Source organism: Nipponia nippon, unplaced genomic scaffold (genome assembly GCF_047370975.1).
Source record: "Nipponia nippon isolate SJK-2023a ecotype South Korea unplaced genomic scaffold, ASM4737097v1 scaffold_21, whole genome shotgun sequence".
Lineage (NCBI taxonomy): Eukaryota > Metazoa > Chordata > Aves > Pelecaniformes > Threskiornithidae > Nipponia > Nipponia nippon.
The window spans coordinates 604,834-628,333 of record NW_028262338.1 but is presented as its reverse complement, the minus strand read 5'-3'; the positions used below and the strand labels follow the sequence as shown (position 1 = coordinate 628,333).

Below are 23,500 nucleotides of genomic sequence, written 5' to 3'. Positions count from 1 at the left end.
GAGGAGATGGGCAGGGTGGTGGATGGCTACCTGTGCAGGCAGTGGCATGGGAGTACTAATCCCACAGTCGTCCTTTGCCGTGGTACGAGAGGGTGCCTGACACATGCTACTGGGAGATCAGCAGTTGGTCCCGAGCATGCCCCAGATGGTTTAATGCCAGGGTGTTTGCACACAGCTCTGCCATTTAATGGAGAGAGAACACGTAGCTGATCCCAGCTGAAGCCATACACTAAAATGCTGACAGACTGTTTGTCGAGACACAAACATTGGCAAATGGCCCCGCTTGCCATATACTTAGAGTCACGGCAGAGAGGGAGGGAACCCAAGAACAGGGCTGTCTCTGGCAGTGACTGAGAGTCCTCAAAGTGTGGTTCAGCATGTTTCTGGGAAGAGGGAAGTCACTTTCTCGAGAGATTTGAAGTGCACTTTTCCAAAGGGGTGCAGCCGGGATGGCCAGCTTCTTAAAATGAGGTTGGGGATGATAGGGACAGCTAGGTACGTTCCTCATGCAGCACAATTCAGGGGATGGAGCATGTCCAGCGAGGATGGTACCTCTTTGGTCCCTCAGGCTTGGCATGTTCAGTGGTACTTCTCCAGAGAAAGTCAAACTGTCAGCATCTTGGATGTGCCAGAGACTCCTCTTCTAGCGGGTAATGCAGCATACAGGGCTGCGGTAGTGCTAGCTGTGCTCAGTGCCTTTCAGTAGGGCTGTGCCTTACTCGCTGATGCGTGCCGTTAGCTCTCCCTGCCTGGGGTCCCATGCACCAGAAAGGAGGGGATGGGAGCTGTGGTGAAGGTGCCACTGAAAACATGAGTCAGAGCTGGGCAGTGTGGGGCAGGAGCCAGGCACCAGTGTTGTGCCCAGTGGGTGGGACAGGTCTGCTCACCTCAGGGTCAGGCTGGGACTTTCCCAGGCCTGTGCCATGAATTTACAGCTGTGCTGGGAAAGGAAGAATTGCCTCCAAACAGCACCTTCTGGCTCCTAGTGCATCCCCTGGGGCACCTGAGTTTGCACCCCTGGAAAGCCAGGTCACATTACCTGAGTTTTCAGCTCAGAAAAGCCAGCTCTCAGGCAGTCTAGGTGGCAAGAGGTTCCTGAAGGCACTGAGCTAGAGAGCTGCTGCTTACAGTTTCCCATCAAACTAGGGAAAAAAAGCGTTGCTCCTATGCTTATCTAGCAGCCTTCATTTTGCTCACAGAAGCCTTTTGTCTCTCAGAAGATCATCCCAGTTGGAAGAAACTTTTGAACCTAATTGTTAACCTGACTGGGCCTCAGTTCAAGATGATTGACTTCAGCAAACAAGGAATCCTGTGTTTCCAGGAGAAGGAAAACATGGCCCATGTGGGCGGGGGCACAGAAGAAGGGTAACAAGGAGGGGAAGGAGCTATCACCTGGGAAGAATTACAAGCAGAGTAAGGCTTTTTCATTTATCTGGACACCACTCTGGGGAAGTGTGATGTTAAAGGAATCTGTAGTTTTAAATTACCACTAATGACCACATTAAAAATAACAAAATTTGGGGTCAAGGTTCAATGAACTAAGGAAGGACTCTTGTGGTTTGATCTTCTGCTTTGAGGATCATCCAACACGTACCTGCATCAGAGCGAGGGTAGTAAAGATACTGGGAAGCGTCCCTTTCACCAATCTCCTGTGAAGAGGATGGGATCCCTGCAGAGTGTGGGGCTCAGCTCGGCTCGTGGCAGATGAGCTGTGCATGCCTCCACTGGCTGCCACTGCAGTACTGCCCGGCTCCTCGGTGCATCTGACAGTGACACAACTAGCTCTGCACTAGCAACTAAGCCAGGCTGTGGCACCCACTGACACCCCAACCTGCCGCATCACTGAGGACTGCTCAGGGCACCCACTTGGAGCTGCAAAGGCCTGGGAGAGCCCACTTAGCTGCCTGCTCAGAGAAGCCATCCCCTAATATGCTCTGCCCAGGACTTTAAACTCAGTGCCTGCAACTGTACTGGAGACTCAGTGAGGCAATGTCAAAGGATGCAGGGCAGGGCTATCCATCTATCTTGTTCTGTGCTTCTTTCTGTTCTCTCTTCGGCCATCCTTGGTGCTGCCAACTTCAAAATATATAATTTTTAAAAATTTTAAATCACATGATAGAAATGTTTTTAGCTTGTGTGAATTACCATGAAAAGTGTGAAAAGGCCTTGCATATAGGTGGAAAAATGCCTGTCGTGGTACTGAGGGGCAGCCACTCACCCTGTAAAATGTCAGAGCATATGTCAGACAGGGATGCCCCATTGCCACAGTCCTGTCTCTGGGACAGTTGTCCAGATAACTTGCACTGGGGAAAGTCCTGGAAGCTGGGTCCTGCATCACCTCCGGCCATCTTTCTCACCATCCCCTGCACCAGGTTTCAGATCCCCTCCCCCTGCCCCCCCATGAATTCCTTGCCCACATCAAAAGAGGGGAGACAAAAGAGGCCAAGTGACTCAACCCAATGCGAATGCCTCAGGCAGTGACCCAAGCAGCAGGTTGGCCGCAGCACTGCCCAGCTCGCAGCGCACTCATCCTTGCCCTCAGTGTCCCCCTGCCCTCCCCTCTGCCAGGCTGCCCACTCAGCCTGCACCATGTGGCCTGCGCATGCCAGCTGCTCGCCCCCGACAAGCCAAGTGAGACCCCCCCATGGCCTCAGGAGGGGAACGGGCTGCTAACGGAAACGTCTCGCTTCAGTGTGATCTCCCTGACCTGAAACCCTCCACAGACCTTTCTCTAGATTAACCTCATCCTGCTGATGCTGAGCTCTTCCTCCTGGTCTTGACCCCTTTCTCCTCACTCTAGAGGTTTCCCTGTGAGGGGTGGGAGTGTCTCTCTTGGTGCCTTGCTGCAGCCTTTTGTGTGATCTCCCACATCGGTCTTCCCTTATACAGAGGTTCCCAGCGGTACATCCCCTCCTGCCGATGTGCCAGGCTCAGCGGCTGGCACCGCAGCCTCCCGGGGGATCCCGTCTCTTAGCACCGCTCCAGCCCAGAAGGTAGATGCTGCGCACACGTCTGGTCCATCGGTCCGTGGGGGCTTCCCGTACAGGGCAGAGGGCAGCTGCTGCCTGGAGGGGAGGAGGCTGCGTGCCCTCACACACGCCACCTCTTTTCTCCCATGTCCCTTGGAAGTGGGCGAGGGGCACAGGAGGTTGAGCACCAATGTGGGGCACCGCAGCCCTGTACCCCTGCCCTGTGCTCCGGCTGATTGCAGAGCTCTCCGGAGACCCTGCTTGCACCAGAGACTTGCAAAAATCCCACCACCCTGCCTGTCTTCTTCCACCACTCCTCCACCACTAACAAGACCCTGAGAAGGTGCTCAGACTGCCCCAAGAGAGCCTTGGTGGGGCTGAGCACGGGCTCAGGAAGGCTGGGGGACCAGTGCTGCGGCTGTGCCCCGGGGTGGAGGGCGGTCCCCGTGGGCACATTCCTAGTGTGAGAGCCGGTGGCGGGGTGGGCCCCACTCCCTGCCCACACCTCCGTACCTTGTCCCACTCCCCCAGCTCTCCACATCCCCCTGTCCCACGCCCCACCCCGCGGAGCCGGGCGCAGCGCGGACTCGAGCCACCAGGGGGCGGCAAAGGGCGCGGCGGCGGCGGCCGCCGCCGCGCCCTTTGCCTCCCCCTGGTGGCCCGAGGCCGCGCTGCGCCCGGGACCGACGCCGGTCCCGGTCTCCCGTGGGATGCACCGAGCGGAGCGGAGCGGCTTCCCCATGGCCGCACGCGTGTCCCGGGGCCCGGCGCCCGGCGCGGCGGGCATACCGAAGCGGAGGCGAGCAAGGCGTGGAGGTACGAGGTGAGTGCACGCACCCCCCTCCCCTTCCGGGGGGGAGCATCTCCGGGAGTGGGAGCGGGCACGGCCCCTCCGGTTGAGCCGTGGGCTCGGAGGCGGAGGTTCAGCCCCCAGCCCCCGTGCCGGAGGGATGGGGGTCATCCTGGGGCTGTGTTATCCCCCGTGCCGGAGCGATGGGGTGCCTCAGGGCTGTAGAGTGCAGGATAGGCTGCTTAGGGCGTTGCATGCACACCTCTGCAAGTCGAGCAGTGCCCCAAGCTGGTGCGACCACCCCCAGGAACACCATCCTCTTACAAGTGGTGCTGCATGAAGTAACTAGCACTGAGTTAGAAGGTGCCTGTCCTTCCCTGAGAGCCTCCGGGAAGGAGTATGGGGGGATTAAGCTTGTGTTCAAGTGGTGTCATGCTATCTCAAAGAGCTGCAATGCTTCTCAGGCTGTTCAGGGAAGGAGTTGGTGAACGTGTTTTGGAGGATTTAAGGCCTGGCAGATGGTGTGCTGTGAGGATTTTTTTGCTCTCAGGTTCCTGGCCAGCTGCTTCCTTGTCCAGTGCCTCTCCAGCTTTCTTCTGTGTAATGGAACAGGCTCAACTGGGTGGCAGAAACATCCTTTCAGCCACTGTCCAGTGACGTGTAAGACATGAGCCAGAGAAGGAGCATCCCTGCCAGGCTCTAAGCAGTGCTCCTTTGCTTGGACATGGGCAAGAGGCACTGGGCTTCCTGTAATTCCCCAACATAGAGGGAAGGCTGAGAAGCAGTATTAAAAAGGTATGACGTGGACAACCCCATTCAAGCTGACTTGCAGGTCACCTTGGTCTGATGGACAAGAATTGCACTGTGAAGGTTTCAGGCCCTTCTTGGCAAGCAAATTTAGTAGCCTCTTGGCAAAGTTTCGGGCATAGGATGCTGTCTCTGTGGGACAGGAAGCTCTTGCTATGAGGAGCAGTCTTCTAGTGCTATTAAATGTCTTCAGTCTCAAGTTCATTGTCAGTCCCTCTAGGTAGTGCTCGTAGGAGGAAAGCAGACCTTGCCTGTTGATTGGAGTTGAGTGCATCTGCTTTCACCTCTTTGTTGACATATTTTGGTGGAGACAGAGGGCAGGTTTAAGGGTATCAGAATATTTGACAAATTAGGTTGCTTTTCTGAAATATCTTTTTTTTTAATTAAAATAAAAGAAAATGTTTGTCACATCTTCAGAACTAAGTTCTTGTTTGTGGATTTGAGATGATTCCTTAGTTAGAAATGCCTTTGCATAGGATGAAAGACACGCCGGAGTAAAAAAATTATTGTCCCAAAGTGAGTACTTCTGGTTCTTTCTGCCTGGCAAAAATTCTGTCAGGTTAGACCAGAAACCCTCACCTCAGTTTAGGATCTGCTGAGGGGGCTGCCATGGTTCACACCTAAGTTCATGGCTGCCCCAGACTGCTTTTTGCAAGTCTGTGTTTAAGAAAACAAACCACACCTGGCAGGGAGACCTTTCTCTGGAGGGGCTTAAAGCTTTCTGCAGAGGGACCTGGGACCTGGATGGTTTCCTACTGTCTCCTTTGAGAGCAGCAACAACAAGGAACAAGATTTTGAATGGTGTCCTGAGGCCTGGTGCTCCGGGTTTCCGTTCCAGCACAGGGTCCTAAGCCAAGAAAACTGCCTGTCCTGCCAAGGCTGGGTAGGAAACTCGGCCCTGGAGCAGCCAGTCAGCAGCGTGGCGTTAACTCCTCTCTACAAACAGCAGCGAGGCTCCTTTGATGAGCATGCTATCTGCAGCATTTACTTTCTTGTTTCTTTTTGAAAGACCCATCACGCCTGGCTTAGCTGCAGCCAGCTGGCTGGCTGGTGGGCTGTGGAGCTTTCGAAGATGCTAATACAAGCTCAGTGATGATCCTTAGTCACTTCTTTATCATGTCCTCTCTGAACAGTGCTCTGCTAGTAGGATGAAAACCTGGCTGAGGGAAAGGCGCTGAGGTACAAGAAGTCGAGCAGAGGTATGTGGGCTGGAGCCAGTGGAGGGGATGGCCTTGGCAGCAGGGAGCCTCGAAGCAGTTTACAAGTATTAAACTTGTTCTGGCACTTCACCTGTCAGGCACATCAGGAATCTTCTTACGTTTTCTCTTTTGGTGATCGTTTCTTGCAAAACCCTGGGTTTATCAGATCAGGTAGAAGGGATCAGCTGTTAGGTTTGGGCATGCATATCCCACAGGCTCCTGGGGGCAGGATATTGCCTCTGGTAGACAGGCAGACTGACTGTCAGCAGCAAGTCTAGCAGTCATCTCAGAGAGATGGAGAGCAGATCTGCTTTGATTGGGGACTGCTCGTCCCAGCTGCTTGCCTGAACATACTACATGGCTGCGCTTTAGCTGTCTCCGGTCAGGTTAGACGTGTGCATGGACAAGCTGCCTCCTCTGTATTTGCTCCTCCTGCTGTGGTGACCAGATGTCCTACTCCTTAGCGATGTTGTCCTACTTTCGAGTAGGTTAATCTATTTTTGCCTGGCCCAGAGTGTTGGACTGTCCTTTGTTGTGACTTTGCCTTTTTACGCATCCTGTGCCTGTCTTTCCCATGGCAGAGGTAGAAGATCTGCAGGTCGTGGTCTCAAGCAGTACAAGCCGTTTTCCTTTGCTCTGTTTCTTGCGGGAAGCACTTGGGACCTTGCATAGCAACCAGCCTTGTAGACAGGGTGCGGGCTCGGGGGCATAGTGCATGGTTTTGAGCCCGCCTCCTTAAAGATGATTAGATGCTGAAGGTCCTCAGAGCGAAGGGTCAGGCTTCCAGCTTGCTTTAAGGGTCTGGATGTCCTTGCACTGGCTGGCAGTCATGTGAAGGTGGTTGTTCTTGTTTGCATGTCTTGTCTTCAAGCGCCAGCACTCCCAGGATCCGGAAGAGATGTCTGAGCAGAGAAGGAAAGAAGACCTTTCAGGGCCGAGAGTGAGTTGGGGACAGGACTGGAGCCTTGTTGTGTAACTGAAAACAAAAGGCAGGTTGAAGCTTAGGTACTGCAGGGAACCAACTTCCAACTCACAAGCCTTCCTCTGAAAATACCTTGTCTTTGTCAGCCCCCAGTAATGCTGATCTCTGACACTGGCTTTTCCTAACCTAAAGGGTTTGTTTACCCTTTGACTTTAGTTTGAGAACAGTAGCTTCTTGTTCAAGCTCACTGTGACACGCTGAGGTCTGCATGCCTGAAGGGTCTCTGAGCCACCTGAGGTGGACTCCACGTGTCCTGGCATGGCTGCAAGGCTGCAGTCATGGAAAAAGGCAAGGGAGCTGGCCTCCCCTGCCAGGTAGGCTGTGCCATAGCAGGGCTGGGTGGGAGCATGCAGGGTGGAAGCTGAAGACTTATGAGCTTTGGACCAGTGCTGCAGTTTATTTATGGCCTGCTTAGCAATCTCAGGCAGGCAGTGTGAGTTAAGGCATCTCCTGTCCTGGATTGACAATACAGATCCAATTAGCCATGAAAGCCTCTAATTATTTGTCCTGAATTGCTCTGGTGGTATCCAAAGCTCTGCTATCTCCTCCTTTTGTCTGTGTCCCAGCTGGAAATGCCCCAGTGTCCCTGCATCTAGAGCAGCAAGTGTGATGTGTGAGCAGAGTCAGCACAACCTAATCAAAGGAGACAGGCCCCGTGAGTTAATGAGGGGATGGACCTGCTTTGTTAACTTTGGGGAGTTCTTTAAGCCCTGTCCTGAGGTCCTGAGAGACAAAGGACTGAGATTACATGTGGCTAAGATAAGGCTCATGTAACGAATTGCTGTAGTGGGAGAGCTGGATGGAGAGGCTGCAGACCATGGGGACGGAGCGGGGTGGCTGTCAGAAAGGATTTGAAAGCAAAGGTGCCTCGTATCTGTGCAAGGCAGGCATGTCCCTCGCTGAGTGCAATGTCTATGCCCACACCAGGTCACTTGTTCCCACGTTTCATATCCTCCCTTTGAAGCTGTGCTGCCAGGAGGGTGCTCAGGGGTCAGAGACAGCAAATGCTTCCCTTGCTCTGCCTGTTCTCTGCCGCCCTTGCTGCTGCCAGCTCTCCAGAAGGACACCTTATCTGTGCGAATGGCGTGTTTTCCTCCAGCCCCAGTGTTTCAGCCCCCAACCCTTCCTGCTGCTCGTCTGTGCCCAGTTCATCAATGATCTAGTGCAGAGGGAGCAGTTGGCTCTGCCTTTGGCAGACTGTAGTGTAACAAACCGATGGAGGTGACCATCCTGGGGAAATGACCCTAGCTCTCTGGGCGACAAGCAGGGTCTCTACAGCTTGGCCAACCCAACAGCATTGTTGCAGGTTGGCAGCTGAGATAGAAGTCATGGGCATGAGGTGGGGTTACACAAGCAAGGCCCAAGGACTTCTTTTTTTCCAGACATGCGTGCTAAGTTACAGCTGTGGATTCTCAACTGCAAAAAAGTTTTAAGGTGAAAGAAACTTTGCACGGCACTTATCATATCCTCCCGCTCATTCTGGGTGCTCATTGTGCAAAAGAGGAGTCTCAGCTGTCTGCAAGATAAAATGTGTCATTTATGTTCTTAGTAACCTTAACTCTGACCTAAAATGACAACAAATAGTTTTCAGATGAGACAGGGCAACCAGCCTTGGTTTTAAAGCAAAATTTTATACAAATAATATTCAGCTCCTGTATGAGGGATCAGCTGAGTGCTTCCACGATTGTTTCCAGGTCACAGGGTCCCCCAAAAATGGATTTTACATCATCGTCTTGAGATGCTGCCTGAAGGCTGCCATGGCTTTGCTCACCACGTGCACGTTTTCTCTTTGTGTGGACGTATGAGGGCCAGTCCTGCAACAGATCCTGCTGGCGACATGACTCTGCCCCTGAGCCTGAGATGAAGGAACACATGGAGAATTGGCAAGGGTGCCCACCTTGGGGGAAGCTGGGAGCTGTTCACAGGCATCCCTGGTGGGACCCAGGTTGCTGGAACACTGAATGCATCTCTCTGACCTCTAGCCGAGGGACTTTCAAAGGGGACTCATCTCTGCCAGGACCAGTGCCCATCCAGCAGGGCTAGGAAGAAGCCAACACATCCTTCAAGCCCCTTGGTGTCCTTCCCCTGCAGGCCAGAGGCGTGTCTGCCAAGTTCAAACCAGAGAGCTTCCTCTATACAAATGGGGACGGGGACAGGGCCATGGCGGGGGCGGGGGGGGGCGGGCTGTTAACGTACAAAAACTGTTTCTTTCCTGCCCACTTGGAAAGTGGAGCTATTGAATTTTAAGCAGCAAAGACAAAACTCTGCTGAAGAGGCCTCTTCTGTGCTTGCTTGGTGAAATCACTGATCACAGTGGTGGTGGGGGTCCAGGAAGGTGCCAGGCTTGGCCTTATTAATGACTCTGTTGTTGTCTGCTCTAGTTTGTTGGTCTTTGCTCTGGGAGATGGTTTGCTGAAGCGGCAACTATTTTCCCCAGAGAAGCTTCCTTGCGAGCTGTCCCTGTGGTGGGGGCTGTTCCTCTGCATGGCTGGTCTTCACAATGCCGGCTCTCCGACCAGCCTGTGGAGTGGCATTGGCCTAATGGGCTGACCTGCAGTGCTCTGGGGACCTCCTTTATGGCCACAAAAGCCTGAACTTGTGGGTGGAGGGGGCACAGGCAAGAGGAGACAGAGGCTTTTTGTTCCACCAGGAGCTTTTAAGGGTGTCCAGCCTCACAGCTTGGTACCCCAAGGAGGGGCACCCGCTTTTCCTGCTGAGGTCTCTGCTCTCTCCAACAGCATTGATTTAACTGGGCTAGGGACACAGTAGCAGCTTGACTCATGTTTTTCATCCAGCACTTTGACCATCCAGCAAAGCAGCTGTGCAGTTGCTCTGCCCTGCACACCTCGTGTTTCTTAACCCAAGCTCAGAGCACTGGACCTCTTGCCTGCGTTTTTCTCCTTGAACCACTTAGTTTTAAAATAGAGCAATTATCTTCCTTCAGAAAGGAGCTTATTCTCTCCAATCTAGGGCAGTTTGACAGCACAGCAGCCTGCACAGCTCTCTTTGGGAGCACGGCTGTGTTCCCAGCATGGGTGTCCAGCATAGCTGTGCTCAGCAGCAAGGGGGGGGTCGCATCTGTGGCTTAGGAGGAGGGTTGGGTCAATGGCTCAGGGTCTGAGAAGAGGTGTTATTGGGGCTGACTGGTGCGAGTCCTTGGTCCCAGTCTTTTCTTCGTCACTGCACGCATGTCAGAGAGGTGCAGGTTTAGCTTCTTGGCAACAAGGCCAAGATATGAATTATCCCAAGGCTGCGTTCTGCCAGGGTTCACAGCCCTGCCTCCATGGTCAAGCCATGAGGGCTCTCCTTGTCCCTGGGTATATGATAAGAAAATACAGATACTCAGACTCTCACCTATGTCTATATCAACAAGTGATAGATCTGCAGGACTGGCAGGAGCTTTGAGAGGTGTTCTAGTCCATGCTCATGCCTGAAGATCAGGCAAGTTCTTATGTAGGTCATTGCCAACAGAGGCTTCTCCAACCTGCTCCTAAAATCCCTGCCTGTGACCCCTATCTCTTTTACAAAATGGAGAGTTGACTGTGATTTGGGGTACATAATTGCTTCTGGGATTAAATGCTTGAAATCTAAGAGGTCTTTTGCAGAAGCTTGTTGTAGTGATGAGTTCGGTGACGGAGCAGATTCTGCCAGTGTCAGCTGCTGCGGTGGCAGTGGTGGGAAGGGTTTACATTCCTGCATTATGTAGATCGCCTAAGTTCCTCTGTCTTGGTATCCTTCTGCTGTCTCACAAGTCTATACCTAGCTGTTGCTTAATTAAAAAATAAGCAGACAGGTATTCACAAGGAAAATGAAGCTCTTTTATTCTTTATGTGTCCTTGATGCTCTCCTGGCATCTTGTCTGGGGACAACAGCTCTAAGCCCTGAATCTGAATTTTTTTCTTGCAAAGCTGATGGTTTTAATTGGGATCAAAGCCATGGAACAGTGAATGTCCCATGCCAAGCAGACTGGCCATGGTGTTAGAGAGGAACAATGCCTTCTTCCCCCTTTGCACTGTGTGATGGGCTGTGAGGTTCAGGTGATGTGGTTGTAGTTCATGTTCATTTTCATCTTTTGAGTGACTGCATACAGCTTTGTGTACCTGTGCTAATCCAACCTTGACACTAACCATAGCCCATGTTGTGCTGTGAAATATGATCAGGATGGTCAGGAGAACCAAAGAAAGTTCTATATGTATGCATGCAAGGTCACATGGAAAGGCAACATTAGCTGCTGATGATTTCTAGTGTAGTGGAGAAAAAGAGCAAGCTGACTAGAAGCTGGAGGCTAGGAGTATAAGGCATGCCTTTATAACAGAGGCTATTTGACTATGGACATAAGATGAGACTACTTGTCTTTTGGCTGACCTTTGTGTCCTTTCAGTGAAGCTGGAGCTACAACTTGCATCCTAGAAGATGGGGACCTACAGAGGAATCCCAGATGAGCTCTGAGGTCCCACTCAATACGTCCATCTGGGCTTGACAAACCTTGAGATGACAAAGCATGGGAGGAGACTGCAGAGGTCTCTGTATTCCCTGAGTCAGCAGACCTTCCCCATCCAGTGGCTTTGGATAAGGCATGGAAGAAAAAAATTAAAAGGCAAATTTTCAAAGGTTGGAGGAGTTGAATCTCCTCCATTAAAGCACTATAAAGCACTGTGATCATCAAGCCCAACCCACGTGGCTGTCTTAAGCCAAGCGCGGGAGCTCTTCTGGGTGGGGACCCAAGGCTACCTGGTACACAAGGCCCAAGCTTCCATTGACACACTCTCAGTGTATCATCCAGGGCAGGATTTAAGGCATGTCGCAGATGAGGAAGAGTTTTCTCTGGGGGACAGACAAACCAGGACAAGACTTAGTTGCTTTGGACTTCCCCTGCAGGAGTGCCAAGCTTTTACCCCCAGATCATAGACCCCTCAGATGCTCTCAGGGTTCAACCCAACAGCTTTGTACACTGAATTACTCCATCACTATGGAGCAAATGTAGTGGTACAGATCCAGCCAGGGCTTTGCTAATGCCTGGAGGCAGATTAGTTTCAGTCTTTTACTTGGCATCTGCCATCTATAGCACCTTTGACCAAGGCAGAGGAGTGTTCATGGATTAAGCAGGTAAACTCAGCGATACTGTGTATTTTTCATACTGGAAACTGAAATTTGCAGAGGTGAAGTGAGTTGGTGAAGGAAGCCAGAGCTGTGGGGAGGGAGAGAAGAGCCCAGGAAAGCTGTAAAGCTGCCATTTTAATTTACTGTATTGTACTCTGAGAACATCATCATTGCTGGAGCTACCACCCCAGCTGTTGATCTAGTGGGAGCTGCTGGAGATTTGCAAGTAGAAGAGCTTTAAACAAGGGATAATGTGGATTGAACCTGGCATCCCATCAGATTCTTCTTCTCTTGGTCCCTGATCTACCAATAGGCACCTTTTCCATTTTGCATATAGCATGACCTATTGTATAAATATTTAGTCACCCTGTTGGGAACATTAATTATAAATGGAGATTAAGCTTTTGAATGCTGCGTGTAGGTCTGGGCACCCAATTTCCATCAATTTTAATGAGAATCAGACATCCAAATGCCATTCGATGGCTTTGAGGATCTCAGGCAGGAAGCTTCATCTGCCACCCCCCTTCTCCTTGCTCTGCAATTTAAGAGTGAGATTTGCAAATACCTTACAAATCCTGCAGATTCCTGAGTTGCCCTTGTGCTGTGCCATTGTTCTCTGCTGAGGATGGTTGGCTGGTAGCTTCAGAAGTATTTATAATAAGTTTATTTAATCCATCCCGTTCTTTCCTCTGCATCCCCTCCGCTCCCCCACCAGCATTTTGAAACAGCAATGCCTGAATGAACCCCCAGCCTGCGTGGGTTTTGACAGAGAAGCTTTGATGCTTGAAAATGACAGCTGTGCCAGGCAGGTCTGAAATGAATGACTGAATTATCTGACTGATTAAAAATGTGCTGTGGCTTGGAAGATCTGACAGCAAGTATTCACTTAGGCAACCGACATGAAAGCGAGTGTGCATGCATGTAGGGTGTGTGTTTGTGTGTGCATTGAAAAAAACAGTTGGTGAAATGCGACAAACATCCAGAGCAGCTTGGAGTGGCAGCTTCTTAAGCTCAGCATCCTTTCAAAAGCTCCAAATCTTCTCTGCGATACTGAGCAAAAGCTAAAACTCAGCGTGGTTGTGGAGATAATGATTATTTAGACAGACGTCAGCAGTGGTTTAGGAAATGGAAATTGAGTTAAAAGGTAGTGCAGGCTGGGGAACTACTTAACTGTGTCTCAGTCCCATACCGACCTGTGGCTGTGGAATGATAAACTTTCCCATTGAAAACACAGTTCCCATTCTCTGTGCTACAGACGTGCTTATGGTATGGAATGGCCTCAGGGATGCCAGCTCTATGGGAACGTGCCCTGTGATTGAGATTTTTGAAAAACTTGAACCCCAGTGAGATTATCTGTAAGTGGCTGGAAGGATGGATAAAGGAAGCTTGATTATAGATGTGCCCTTGATGTCATCAGTGATGGCAACAGCAGATGTGTTAATGCATGAAGGATAGTAACAGCCTTTCCAGACCTGTCTCAGCTTCCTTCCCAATCCACATCTAGTGAATTGCCCCTTCCCAATGCCTCACAGAAATTCAGCTCTGCTAGAATGTAGGCAAAATATCTGGAAGTGAAATGAATGAAAAAAATTAAATTAAAAAAAAATGTTTCTTTGCAAATGAAACATATTTTGTCAGCTGAGCCTTTTCACATCTTCCTGCGGGAGTTTCACACAGGGAAAAAATTAGGTCATAAAGGTTACAATTGTAGTTCTTCATTGTGAATGGTCTTGTTCTGATAGTTTAGTGAAATTCATTTTTTCCTAAATTGTTTAACTGCTCTTCATCTCCCTACTTGCGGATCACTGTCTTCCCCTGACTCCTGTCTCAAAAGAGATGAAACATTGGGCTGTAACTAATTGCTTTATCAGAAATAGTTTTGGTTTAGTCTCTCAGTCCAGCCACTGAATAATTTGTTCTTTGCCTCTTCCAGTGCCATTAACTGCAGTGATGTTAGGTGTCTGTAATGGCTTAAGCCATGCAGTTTCGTGCTCCCTGTCCCAGTTCCAGTGGTCATTTCAGCAAGATTAAATGCTACAGCTACAATAGTCCTAAGGGCACACATAGCTAATGGTAATTCAGTGGCATCTGTGTCATCTGCCCATCAGCATCCCAAAATGTCCCTCTTGTTGAATCCATTTCAGCAGCCCAGGAACACTTGGAGCAGAGAAGATGCCAGAGCACCTGGTGTGGCCCATAGGTTGCATCCAGACTGGCAATCTCAATGTGCCTTAAAGGTGAGGGCAGATGACTGGACCAGCATCCACGGTTAGAGAGACAATGCTCCCCTGGTATGTGGACAGTGGAGCTTACATTGGCCAGACTTTTCTGCTGTCCTTGGTCACTATACCTGATTCTACAGGCTGAGCAATCCCTGACCTGGAAGAGCCAGGGCCAGGGCACTCTTCCACTGCTGAAGCATCTTCTCTTTCCCTGTCTTGGGAACAGGTAACAGCAAGTTCCCCCTCCTCCATTCTCTGCCCCTTCACATCAGTGAACCTACCCACAGGCAGCAAAATTACTCCTCAGGCCCTCCGCCAAACTTCAGGCTGTGTCCAAGCCTCAAAAAGTATAAGCTCTGAGCAAAACCCTCTTCAATATCTGCTGCCATGCTGCGTCCAGGGCTGTCAGCCCAGCATGTGAGACATCCCAAAAGGAGCGAGAGGCCAGGCAGGCTGAGATGGAATCACTACAGTTTGGCAAGAGAAAACCTCCCAGAGATGTCAGGACCCTACACAACTTGACTGATGTGAGGAAGCATAAATTCTTTCTCTCTGCAGCTGCCGTGCCCCAGCCTCTTCCCTGCATCGTGGTCACAGATGCCCAGCAGTCAGCGCTGAGTCCTGGACAGCTCACAGCGAGTCCAGATGATCCAGTCAAAGTGTGTCTGTCTCTGGGTAGACTGTCTGCTCAGAGGGAGTGTTTCATCCGTGAGGGAGGATGCAGAGTCTGCCATGATGGACTGCAAGGATGCCCTGAAGACAGCTGCAGTATTCAGGGTGCCAGGGCTGCCAGGGCTGTCAGGAGCCCCTAGCAGAGGTGGACCTAGCAAATGCCTTTGGTTACAGAAGGAAGGCGACTCCTCTGAACCATGAATCAGATTTGGCCATCACAGCAAATGATAAGCTCTGTATAATTGTATGAACAAAGTTACAGGTAGCACCTTTATATGCATCTGAGCTTGAAATGTGGACAAGCGAGTAGAAAGGAGATTGTGCAGTCATCCCATACATCAATGCTATGTGCCTGGGCATTAAACAGACATCAGAAATTCTCATTTCAAAAAACAAATTGGACATCCTGGATGATACTGAGACACACTGACATAGGCCTGAATCACAGGACACCCTAGTCACCCAGGGCCGGCAGGACAGACAGATGGAGATGAGATCTTCATAGGAATCCAAGAGCCAAGTGGTGTTGGGTACATGGAGAAAGCCATGCTCTGCCTGGCACATCCCACATATGGCTGGTGGAGACCACACTGGAAATCCCGGTGAGCTGGGGAGGTGCCACTCTGCAGGGCTCGCTGGAGATGCAGCAGAGCTTTGCCTCCCTGGCACAACACTCAGGTGAGGCAGCGCTTAAGGGATACATGCAGACAGCAGTGGTGGATCTGTGGGCACCTCTGGAAGTTGCTTTCCACTGGGTAAAGTGAGTGGATTTGCTAACAGAGCCCGATAATCCATAGCCTTTTTGCCTCCAAATCATCAGCCTTTCCTGGAACACTGTCCACGTGCTTGTCCTAATATACAGCAAAGGGCTGCTCTTCCATTCAGGTTCAAGTTGATCTGCCCCAGCACAGATGTATCCCTGCAGACTACCAGATCGAATGACGGGGCTGGACAAATAGCTTCCCTAAACAGCTTCATAACGAAGTGAAAGAAAATCCATGTTTGCAGAACAGCTTTTCAGCCTCAGGGATAGATGCTGAAGGACTCGTGCTGCTGCCAATAACACAGCTCCAGAGTTTCTAAAAATGACAAATGATAATTTTCTGTTACCAAAAGTAATGCAGTGAATTTGGTGTAATTCTGTATCAGACCTCAATCTGAGAGATAAAGGTGAATTGATTACTGAACTCAGAATTAATGGTTGCTTAAATGACCTAATTGCATTTGTTACAAGCAGAATGTAATCCTAAATTGATAATACATGTGCAAGCCACTTTAAAGTGGTAAATTTTCCTAAGTTGAGAACAATTACAAGCAAGAAATGATTGGAGGAAAAACTGAGGCAAAATAATGTGTGTTATAAATGAGGGTTGTTTAAGAAAAATTTGATAGATGCTGTCTCCTCCACAGCATGCACACAGTTTTGCAGTCATCAAAGATATTCTTAGCTAAGAATCTATCATTGTTAAGGGAGAGAAAAGCAGAAATAATAACGGTAATAAAAAACCCAAATAGAAAAAGAAGGCATTTGGTAACAAAAGCTATGAATTAACTGTTACGTAATGCAAAGACCTGGAAAGCTAATTTGAAAGAGCAGTCAATGAAAATTATGTTTACTAGCATTAAGGACTATGAGAGAATGTGCATGTATGTGTATTTATATGCATATATGTCAGGAAGAAAATATATGCTCCATGTTGTTTTTAGATGAAGGTGGTAAAAGAGTCTGCTCTGATACTGCAAAAAAAGAAGTGTCCAGCCAAAGATTCATAGTTCTGGAGGAAAGCAATCTGATGAGTTCATATCTTACAGAGACAATGGAAAGCTTCTTGCTCCAGTAGTAACCAGGCAGCATCTTAAATGGCAACTGGTAAACTGAAATGTTTGTACATACCTAGGACTAGAAAAAATACATTGAACAGTTTCATAAGACATGGCTGAGAAATCCTTTTAGGGTGCTGATACTTCCTGTATATTGGTACATGCGGCGTTGGGGTCTATTTGCACCTCAAATTAGTCAGACAAAATAGGATGATATTTGTTTAAGTGAAATGGTGAATGGCAGAGGCGGGGGAGACTTATTGCACTGGAATATAATAAAACATGGAAGAGATGCTGCAGACCCCTTGTAACCAGAAGAACAGCAGACTCCCTGCTGGACCTCCCAGAGTTTGCTCAGATCAGTTGCTGAGGATACAGTTTTCATACACTAAAAGTTAGTGAAATTAGGACAAGTCAGATGCTGAGAGTGGTCAGGTCTGCTTGGGGAGCTGATTTTATGTCAACGATGGGCTCTCAGGAAGACAAATGCAAATTCATACTCAGGAACCCACATGGGCAGAGGGAAGATGGTGTTTTGAAGGACAATGACTCATCTGAAAGTAGACATGCAGGAAGACAGAGAGCGAACAGAGTGATCATCCAGCAGCATCAATCTTGTCTTCTGCCAAAACCTGAAATGCCTGAATGATGTCTCCCATATTCCAGGCTGGGATTTCCCAGGCAGAAATGCCTACACTGGGCAGGGGATCAAAAACCTCCAGAGCACATCAAGATTTCTTTTGCATGTGTGAGAGAGGTGACTAGTTCTCTCCAGGAGATTCATGCTGTGCACAGTGTTGTCTCAGGACTTCCAGAGGGCACTGGAGATCGTGGTGGCTGTGCTGAGCACTGGCCAGGCTGGTAATCAAGTCTGAGTCCTGGCCCAGCACCCAGAAAGTTATCGAGGAGCTTGAAGAACAAACTGGTGTAGAAAACCATACTCCTATGGAGCCACTAAACAAGTTCCACTTGAATGTATATCCAGGAGGGGGCTATAAGGGGAACAGGTCACAGCCTATGGGAAAAAAATTCCTAGGGGAAAATGCTTGCAGGAGCTGGGCTTTGTCATCTAAGAAGAGCCAATGGTTGCAGGGTGACACTAGCCTACAGGCTGGGAGTCTTTCTCCTGGGGTGAAGGTGCTTTTTTCCTGTACATAAGTGGCAGCTTCTTTACTGGAGGATATATTTCACCTGGGCTTTCCAAACCTCTCAGGCCAAAGAGTTTTCAGCTGGCTGTTACAGCAAAGGCTCCTGAAAAATATCCCTATAATTCACAACCTGGACAAGGTTAGCATCTTCCCCCTACACCATCTCCCCCCTACACCATCTCCAGACCCATCATGGCACTGTGGTGCCCCAGTGGCTCTGTGATTCCCTACCAAGCATGAGCCATCCCTACTAAGCTGTTGTGGAGCAGGAATCAATGTGACTGGAGAAGAGGAGCCAGCTGTGGTCCTTGTGTTCAGTATCAGAGGCTTCAGCCTCAATCCAACAAAGTGTTGCACTCTGTGGGGTCTTTCCAGGTGCATGCGCTCATGTGCACTGATGCATGTGCACACACACACAAAGGCATATGCTTTCCTTGGACTCTGCTCTGACAGACTCTCCTATTCCCTCTCCCCTTTCCATCTTCCCAGACTTACAAACCTGTTAGCAGCCCTTCTGCCTCAGAGGTCTAAAGAACCTCTTTGCATGCAGCTTTTTGCTCATGATTTTTTAAAGCATCATTTCTGCCTGTCGTCCAGCCACCCAGGGTGAGACTTACAAATCTCAGCTCTCCCAGCCCCCTGAAATAGCCATGAGGAGCTGTCTCCCCAGCAGCTCTGGTGCCCCTGATGTGAACCACATCTGAGCAGTCTGCTCAAACAGCTCCAGGGTAGAGTTTTCAGGACAGCCATTATCCAGAGCAAAGAGCTGATTTTAAGTGTCAAGAGAAATGCAGACAAAGGCTCACAAGGACTGACCCTTCTTCTTTAGAGGGCTGTTATTCCCCTCCACATCCCCCTATCTACAAAGAGCATGCGGCAAGGTCCTCATGGAGCTTTCTCCTAATTCTGGCTTCCATCAAAGTGATTTGTACTGAAAGTTAGTGAGTCCCAGCTGGGAAATCCAAGGGATTTCCTGAGAAAAACAGCTGTGGGAGGACATGGAAGCAAAATAATTCCTGGGTGCATATGAACACTTATATACTCATAGAAAAAATTAAGGAGAAGGCGAACAGCACCCAGCAGTGTCGTCGTGTGCCACACTAAGTACCATGAGCAGGGCATGGTTGGAGAAGTACTTGTAACAGGGATGCAGCATTTCAAACTTAGGCGCTAAGCTGCAGTTAAGACACTTTTTAAATTGCCAGGTGAAATCAATAGACCCTGTGGGGTTGTAGGGTAAGTGGTCCTGGCTTCTCTGCTCAGAGCGAAGCGGGAGCAGAGCCAGGACTGCAGAGCAGCCAGCCTTGAAGCAGCCTTGGGGCTCAGGTTTATCATGGGGGAACATGACTGTGAATAATCTCAGGACCACAAGCTCCCATCTTTTTCCAGATGTCTGCCTCTCCCATCAGCCTAGCTGTAGTGTTTCCATGGTCTGTAGAGTGTAGCTGGTTAACTTTCATGCCTGCCATGTGGTCTGTGCTGTTTAGTCCCGGAGCCTGCAGTTCCCTACTGCCTGGAAAGCTCCCAGATGTGTGCTTTCATTTGTTTGGGGCTTCAGGGATGGCTCCCCTGGTGTCGGTGTGGAAGGAAGGTGGCCTGTCCCTAGGTTGCTCCTGCTTTCCCAGAGAACTCATGTCACAGGTGGCAAATGGCATCTGCACGTTCACATGCACAGCCAGGCAGTTAAACAGCATGTCCAAAATTGCTATAGTTTAGGAGTTTTCTTAATTCCAAAAAGATGTTATGACATACTCAAGGCATCTAACACAGATCTACTGGCAATCCAGGAAAATATTAGTACTCTCTTACTGTTAGGAGTGTCTCATAAATGATAAGGACAAGCACGCCACCCTGCTCAAGGGATGAGAGGAGGTTTCTCCCTGAATCCAGCTGTTGATCTGTTCATTCCCAGAAGCAGAATGATTGATAACCCAGTTATTTGGAGCCCTGCTAGTGGATGTATTCTTAGAAACTAGAACCTCATTTTCTCATGCTGCAAAATGTCACTTCCTAGGACTGGCTGCGCAGGAATTGGATTTTGTTACTTGCCTTCAGACCTGAACAGTACAACAGACTGATGAATACTGATTGTGCTTTTTTCTTAATTTTACTTTTTTTGTTAAAGCACCCTAACCTGATAATTGGTTGATTACAAATACATTAGAATTGATCAGAGAGGAGCAGGACAGACTTCTGTAATGGCGTAAGGCAAATTTCATCTCTTGGACAAAGGAACCCCAAGGGAGGTTAACAGTCCCACACCTGGATTTGTCCTGCTGCTTACTGCCCTTGTCTGTGGCCACAAGATCCATTTCATGTGTCTCTCCAGCACAGTAACCTTCATTCACACTTGCATTTGTTGGATAACTCCTGAGTATAGCTGCAGGGTGGCTCATTACATGGTTCATTACCGATACTATCCCTGGCAAACAACCCCGTGTGCTGTGCTGTGGGGTATCCCTTCTGGAAGAATATACGGCAGTGTTCTGCTGAGCTGCTCCAGGACATTATTTCATCTAATGGCTGTGCTTCGGTGTTTGGATGTATACATTGTAATGACATTTTTCATTTGGGATGTTGGGGATTTGTCCGCTCATTCAGCGGTGTGCATCCTCTGGAACAAGCTTTCCAAGAGGCACAGAGGTCTAGGGAGGGGTTTTCTCCAGGGAATCAGGAAGACATCGGCTGTCTTGGAACATGCATCTGAGGTAGACACCAAACCCTTCTTCCTTGGCCTAAAGGTCCAGCCTGGGGCTGCTCTCTCTGCGTGCTGCTGTGGGAGCCCTCAGTCCCCTGCGAGGTGTTAGAAGAGAGGATGGTGCATGCACGTGGTGCTGTGGGCACCATGAGGCACAGGACTGGGGGCGGGCAGGGAATCTCCCTGATACACATCCCTGCAAAGCAGTCAGGCAGATGGGTGAGCATCCTGGGTCGCTAAGACATGGGTAATCCCAATGCAAAGGTGTGTGCCACTTCCAGGTGAAGGATCCTGGTAGCTGGCCACTGCCCCAGCCAGCTCAGGCCGAGGGACCACAGGTTTGTGCTCCAGCTGGGCAACTTGAACCAAAGAGCCCCCACCACCTCTCACCTGTATGCCCATGGAAACCTCTGTTGCATTACAGCCACCAAATGGCCAAGAGACAGTGTTTTCCCTTCAGCGTTGGGTCTGCAAGTAAAGTCAGGGGGCCCCTAAAGCAGGAAAACTCTTGTGTCCCTGTGCCTCTCTACCCCACACTGCATCTCCAGCCATCTCAGTGAGCCAGATGCTTGTGTTAGTGTGTGGACAAAACCATTGCCTTTGCTCACAAGGGTTGTCAGGATGGAGATGCATCAGCCTTGCCAAAGAAGGTCCCAGTGATAGTGAGCAGGCATGTGGTCCAGCCTGCCATGGTGGGAGTGGCTCTGGAGCAAGCTTGGCAGACAGGCACATGGGCAGCACCACTGCTGAAGGCGAGCAGGGCTCTTCAGCTGTTGGGTGGGGTGGGATGGAATGCAATGGGATGTGATGCAATGGGAGACGATGGGATGCAATGGAGTGGGATGTGATGCGATGGGATGGAATCAGGCTGTGGCAGGTGGGAGTGCCCAGAGGCACGGAGCAAGCTGACCTAAAGTGCTGGGGTCTGCACCAGGGTGGGTCCTTGAGGCATTTCTAGTGCTGTACCTCTGTGTATGGAAGTGCATCAGTTGTTAAAGACAGTGTGAGTATTTAGTAGGATTTCAACACAAAACTTCAAGCCAGTCTCAGCTTGAAGGGCGCTGATTTGCTGGCAGGAAGCAGACTTGTCCCCCAGCGCTTTGCGGGTGCATGTGGGGGGACAAGCCCTAATGCCCCTGGGGATATTGTTGGCAGCTCCTGCGCAGCCTGAGTAGCGAGCAGAGCCTCCCAGCCAAGCGGCAGGTCTGCTTCTGCCGTGTGCTCCTCTGGGTGCTTCGCCAGCAACGGCTTTATTCTATCCATCCTTTCACTTGGTTCATTCACCATCACTCCCTGCCTCCTCCCCCTCTCCACATCCCCTCCCACCCTGCCTGCTGGATCCCCAGCAGTGTCTTGACACCTTGGGGGAAGGCTGGGAGGTGTAACCATCGCCAGCAAGAGAGAGGGAGAGCAAGAGGGAAGGGAGAAGGAAGCCAATAACAGGGAGGTCTAGGAAGGTGGTGGAGGGGGAGGGACGGGGCCACTCCTCCGTCAGTGGGACTGCAGATTATTTTGCATGGATTGTTGAAGAGAAAAGGAAGCTGCATTTGTGAAGGGACCAAAAGATAAACAGCTCGTTGCTGGGGTAAGTGCAAATGTGAGCTCCCCTGCTTTCATTGTCTGACATGCGGTACATTGATCCCCCATCCTATTTTGCTTAGTTATACCATTTTTTACTCTTATTAGGATTATTTGATGCATCAGCTGTATGCTTTGGTTGCTAGAGACTGAATCTCCCTGATATGTGAGTGTGTGTGTGTGTGTGCATGCGCGTGCATGTGGAAAGATGCCCATTCTCTGAATATACATTGACACATTTTTCCAGCTCTCAGTGTGGTGTCTCGTTTGAGATGTTATACTACAGCATGCCGTACACACACACACACACACACAAATGGTGTTTGCTGTTACTGATTTTAAAATCCACTCATCCACACAATTATTGAAATAGCAAGACTTTGGCGGCTGAAAATTAAAGACGGGCTCTTAAATCACAGTTCTCATTGGTAGGGGGCTACTTTCCTTTATCCTGAGCCTGACGTGTTCAGTATTATGTTTTATAACAAAGCTACATTTAAAGATCAATTTGGCAGTGGTTATTGCATCCAAATTACATGGTTGTCATGGAGATGGTACAGAGAAGCTGAAGTGATATGACTGCATCTGGACTGGAGTGGGGTTTCACTGCCGAGTGAGATCCTGCCTTGCCTCCTGTGTCTTTTTGTCTGTGCTAGGTTACAATTTCTTTTAATCTTGAATGAAGCAGTACCGTATTAGAGGATTTAGAGGTCGAGCTGCTGTGAGGGGTGTGTATTGGCCCCGTTCAGTCCTGTGTTATTATCATAATTGTTATATTAGCATCTGTGTCTCCCTGAATTTCTTCTACAAGTCTGGGGAGGAGGAAGGCGTGAGAAGGACAGATAGTTTTCAGAGCACAGCTAGGTCTGGGAGTACTTTCTAAAAAGATACCTGCCATGCCCACACCTCCCTGCTGGCTCCCACATCTTGGGGGACAAAAGGGAAAGGATTCTCTGATTTTAGCCATATTTATGTTACATTTTCCTGCTTCAACTTTGAGGATACAAGGAACCAGTCACCTGCTCATCACTGTATCAGGGGAATGGCATTTGTTTTTTATTATTATATTTGTTTCCTTTGCAACTGGTAATATGAATGTGTTGGCAGTTGGGAAAGAAAATACATAATTTATGAGAATGAAATTTTCCTGCCTAAGGCTAGCTAGAATACAAAGAGTATATCTGTGGGAAGGGCATGTTATATATTACAGATGTGTATTTCTCTAGCGGCTGGGAGTAAATTACACTATTGTGCTCATCTCCATTATTTTGGGTGTTAGGCTGGCTTTAGTCAATATTTAATCTGAGCTCATTGTGTGCTCACACAATAAATGTGCAATTTGGAGTCTAACTTTACATCTATAAAATGCTTTGGGAATGCATGTGGCATTGTCTCCTTTTCTGTAAGATCAAGCCTATTGTGGGGATGTAAATATAGTAAAAGGCACTGGTGGAAACAAGCCCATCAGAATGGCAGTGTTTCTCTAGTTGTATCACTAAACATAAGAGAGAATT

General features: G+C 49.5%; 1 protein-coding gene across 6 annotated transcripts in view; it reads left to right on the top strand.

Moving 5' to 3' along the window:
- The first annotated feature begins 3,657 nt into the window (after nt 1-3,657).
- Nucleotides 3,658-23,500, top strand: part of PSD2 (pleckstrin and Sec7 domain containing 2) — a 92,157-nt gene continuing 72,314 nt past the window's right edge. For 2 of the 6 annotated variants that reach the window (XM_087759997.1, XM_009477471.2), the window contains exon 1: nt 21,866-21,993. The gene's annotated coding sequence lies outside the window, so the exon portion shown is untranslated. Of the gene's footprint in view, nt 3,793-21,865; nt 21,994-23,500 lie in introns of those variants that run through there. The other 4 variants (XM_087759989.1, XM_087759991.1, XM_087759990.1 and 1 more) reach the window with 4 other exon arrangements.